This window comes from Papaver somniferum, unplaced genomic scaffold, assembly GCF_003573695.1.
Source record: "Papaver somniferum cultivar HN1 unplaced genomic scaffold, ASM357369v1 unplaced-scaffold_83, whole genome shotgun sequence".
In the NCBI taxonomy this organism is placed as follows: Eukaryota; Viridiplantae; Streptophyta; class Magnoliopsida; order Ranunculales; family Papaveraceae; genus Papaver; species Papaver somniferum.
In genome coordinates, this window is record NW_020651304.1 from 1,773,767 (window position 1) to 1,779,133 (window position 5,367).

Sequence of the window (5,367 nt, forward strand, 5' to 3'; positions counted from 1 at the left end):
TTGTAAAATGATCCAAAAAATATTTTGTCATATTTTTGTGGATACAAAGCGTGTACCGCGGCCTTTGCATTTTTGTAAAAAACCCACTTACGAATGATATCTTCAGTTCAGGTCAGAACCAGAGAAATGCTGGATAATTACAAAGCTTACATTCAAAAGAACAATACCTTATCAAATGATCCAAAAAAATTTTTGCCTCATTTTTGCAAATTCAAAGCTTGTACCACCACATTTGCATTTTGTGTGAAACTAGCTTTAGATAACGAGACCTTCAAATCAAGTCAGAACTAGAGAAATGATGGCTTGTTACAAAGCTTACAGTCAATGGAATAATATCTTACAAAGCGATCCAAAAAATATTTTGCCTCATTTTTGCGGATACAAGCGCGTACCGTCGCCTTTTCATTCTGTGAAAACTAGTTTTTAATAATGAAACCTTCAATTCAAGTCAAAACTAGAGGAATAATGGGTTGTTATAAAGATTACAGTCAATGGAACAATATCTTATAAAATGATCCAAAAAATATTTTGCCTCATTTTTGCAAATACAAAGCTTGTACCACCACCTTTGCATTTTGAGAAAAATTAGCTTTAGATAATGAGATCTTCAAATCAAGTATGAACTAGAAAAATGATGGCTTGTTACAAATCTCAAAGTTAATGGAACAATATCTTGCAATGTGATCCAAAAAAATATTTTGCCTCACTATTGCGGATACAAGCGTGTACCGCCGCCTTTGCATTTTGTGAAAACTAATTTTAATGATGAAACCTTCAAATCAAGTTAGAACAAGAGAAATGATGGGTTGTTACAAAGCTTACAGTCAAAGGAACAATACCTTATAAAATGATCCAAAAAATATTTTGCAAATACAAAGCTTGTACCAGTACCTTTGCATTTTGTGAAAAAATCAAGTCATAACTAGAGAAATGATGGCTTATTACAAAGCTTACAGTCAATGGAACAATATCTTACAAAATGATCCAAAAAATATTTTGTCTCATTTTTGTGGATACAAGCGTGTAACGCCGCCTTTGCATTGTGTGAAAACTAGTTTTTAATAATAAGACCTTCAATTAAAGTCAAAACTAGAGAAATGATGGGTTGTTACAAAATTTACAGTCAATGGAACAATATCTTATTAAATGATCCAAAAAATATTTTTTCTCATTTTTTATTTTTTTGCTTGTTCCAACCTCATTTTTGCAAATACCAAGCTTGTACCACCACTTTTGTATTTTGTGAAAGCTAGATTTAGATAATGATACAAGCTTGTACCTTCAAATTAAGTCAGAACTAAAGAAATGATGGCTTGTTACAAAGCTTACAGTCAACAGAACAATATCTTATAAAATGATCCAAAAAATATTTTGCCTCATTTTTGCGGATACAAGCGTGTACTGCCGCCTTTGCATTTTTTAATAACTAGCTTTTAATAACGAGACCTTCAATTCAATTCAGAACTGGAGAAATGATGGGTTTACAAATATTATAGTCAATGGAACATTATCTTATAAAATGATCCAAAAAATATTTGACCATATTTTTGCAGATACAAAGCGTGTATCGCGGCCTTTGCATTTTCGTAGAAACCTAGTTTTGCGAATGATATCTTCAATTCAGGTCTGAACCAGATAAATACTGGCTAATTACGAAGCTTACAGTCAAAGGAACAATATCTTATAAAATGATCCAAAAATTTTTTTGCCTCATTTTTGCAAATTTAGAGCTTGTACCACCACCTTTGCATTTTGTGTAAAACTAGCTTTAGATAATGAGACCTTCAAATCAAGTCAGAACTAGAGAAATGATGGCTTGTTACAAAGCTTGCAGCCAATGGAACAATATCTTACAAAATGATCCAAAAAATATTTTGCTTCATTTTTGCTGCAAGCGCGTACCGCCGCCTTTTCATTTTGTGAAAACTAGTTTTTAATAATGAAACCTTCAATCCAGGTCATAACTAAAGGAATGAGGGCTTGTTATAAAGCTTAAAGTTAATAGAACAATATCTTTCAAAGTGATCCTAAAAATATTTTGCCTCATTTTTGCGGATACAAGCGTGTACCGCCGCCTTTGCATTTGTTAAAACTAGTTTTTAATGATGAAACCTTCAAATCAAGTCAGAACTAGAGAAATGATGGGTTGTTACAAAGCTTACAGTCAAAGGAGCAATATCTTATAAAATGATCCAAAAAATATTTCCCAAATACAAAGCTTGTAACGCTAACTTTTCATTTTGTGAAAAACTAGCTTTAGATAATGAGTCCTTCAAATTAAGTCAGAGCTAGAGAAATGATGGCTTGCTAAAAAGCTTACAGTCAATGGAACATATCTTACAAAATGATCCAAAAAATATTTTGCCTCATTTTTACAAATAGAAAGCTTGTACCACACTGATAAGCATGTATGCGCTATAATTTTTACACCCATATTTAACTAGGTAGATCTCGTTTATTGGCTAATAATACTGGTTTAAGTCATTTACGGGAATTACAAGAAAATCCGACTATCATAAGAAGAAACAACTAAAGTAGAAGTTTAATTGACTTCTGCGACTATAAGTACTCATTGTTGTCAGGGCACTACAAAAACTAAGTATGGGCTGCCAATGTTTGTCACATCTACCACACAAGTTCACGGCCTGGGGAGTCTAGTGGATTTGTTTGTGCACTCAAGCGTCTTACGCATGTGAAAGCCACTAATGAGTTAGAAAACCAAGTGGAGGACGTGTTATCTTCTCCATCACATCTTGTCTGTGGTATTTTCCACTATCTCGTTTCTTATCAGAACCAAATGGAATTTCATTTTTTTTATTCAAGCTCAAGCTGGTTGTGTTGGTATGAAAACAAAGAGAGAATCTGTGCTCAAGTCGGAACTATAGAAATGATGGGTTGTTACAAAGTTTATACTTAATGGAACAATATCTTATTAAATAATCCAAAAAATATTTTGCCACATTTTTTTTTTTGCTAAGTCCAACCTCATTTGTGCAAATACCAAGCTTGTGCCACCACTTTTGCATTTTGTGAAAAACTAGATTTAGATAATGATACACCTTCAAATCAAGTCAGAACTAGAGAAATCATGGCTTGTTACAAAGCTTACAATCAATGGAACAATATCTTATAAAATGATCCAGAAAAATATTTTGCTTCATTTTTGCGGATGCAAACCGTGTATCGCCGTCTTTGTATTTTGTGAAAAACTCGATTTTGATAATGAGACCATCAAAAATTCAAGTCAGAACTAGAGAAATGATGGCTTGTTATAAAGCTTACAATCAATAAAAGAATATCTTATAAAATGATTAAAAAAATATTTTGCCTCATTTTTGCGGATACAAATCGTGTAACGCCGCTTTTGTATTTTGAGAAAAACATGATTTTTATAATGAGACCATCAATTCAATTCATAACTAGAGAAATGATGGCGTGTTACAAAGCTTACAATTAATGGAACAATATTTCGTAAACTGAACCAAAAAATATTTTTCCTCATTTTTGCGGATACAAACTGTGTAATGTCGCCTTTGAATTTTGGTAGAAAATCATTCTTGCGAATGAGACCTTCAGTTCAAGTCAAAACTAGAGAAATGATGGCTTTTTATAAAGCTTACAATCAGTGGAAGAATATCTTATAAAATGATCCAAAAAATATTTTACCTTATTATTGCGTATACAAAGCGTGTACCATCGCCTTTGAATTTTGGTAGAAACTTACTTTTGCGAATGAGACCTTCAATTCAAGTCAGAACTAGAGAAATGATGTCTTGTTACAAAGCTTACAATCAATGGAACAATATCTTATAAAATGATCCAAAAAAATATTTTGCCTCATTTTTGTGTATACAAATCGTGTAACGCCGCCTTTATATTTTGAGAAAAACTCGCTTTTGATAAAGAGACCATCAATTCAACTCAAAACTAGAGAAATGATGACTTGTTACAAAACTTACAATCAATGGAAGAATATCTTATAAAATGATTCGAAATAAATTTTGCCTTATTTTTGCTGATACAAAGCATGTACCGTCGCCTTTGAATTTTGGTAGAAACTCACTTTTGCGGATGAGACCTTCAATTCAAGTCGGAACTAGAGAAATGATGGCTTGTTACAAAGGTTACAGTCAGTGGAACAATATCTTATAAAATGATCAAAAAATATTTTGCCTTATTTTTGCGGATACAAACTGTGTACCGCCGCCGTTTCATATTGTAAAAAACTAGCTTATGATAATGAGACCTTCAATCCAAGTCAGAACTAGAGATATGATGGCTTGTTACAAAGCTTACAATCAATGGAATAATATCTTATCAAATGATGCAAAAAATATTTTGCCTCATTTTTGCGGATACAAATCGCGTAACGCCGCCTTTGTATTTTGAGAAAAACTTGATTTTGATAATGAGACCATCAATTCAATTCATAATTAGAGAAATGATAGCTTGTTACAAAGCTTACAATTAATGGAACAATATCTCGTAAAATGAGCCAAAAAATATTTTGCCTCATTTTGTGGATACAAAGCGTGTACTGTCGCCATTAAATTTTGGTAGACTCACTTTTGCGAATGAGACCTTCAATTCAAGTCAAAACTAGATAAATGATGGCTTGTTCTAAAGCTTACAATCAATGGAAGAATATCTTATAAAATGATCCAAAAAATATTTTGCCTTATATTTGCGGATAAAAAGCGTGTACCATCACCTTTGTATTTTGGTAGAAACTCACTTTTGCGAATGAGAGCTTCAATTCAAGTCGGAACTAGAGAAATGATGGCTTGTTACAAAGGTCACAGTCAGTGGAACAATATCTTATAAAATGATCAAAAAATATTTTGCCTCATTTTTGCGGATACAAACTGTGTACCGCCGCCTTTTCATATTGTAAAAAACTAGCTTATGATAATGAGACCTTCAATCCAAGTCAGAACTAGAGATACGATGGCTTGTTACAAAGCTTACAATCAATGAAATAATATCTTATCAAATGATGTAAAAAATATTTTGCCTCATTTTTGCGGATACAAATCGTGTAACGCCGCCTTTGTATTTTGAGAAAAACTTGATTTTGATAATGAGGCCATCAATTCAATTCAGAATTAGAGAAATGATGGCTTGTTACAAAGCTTACAATTAATGGAACAATATCTCGTAAAATGAGCCAAAAAATATTTTGCCTCATTTTGTGGATACAAAGCGTGTATTGTCGCCATTAAATTTTGGTAGAATCACTTTTGAGAATGAGACCTTCAATTCAAGTCAAAACTAGATAAATGATGGGTTGTTCTAAAGCTTACAATCAATGGAAGAATATCTTATAAAATGATCCAAAAAATATTTTGCCTTATTTTTGCGGATAAA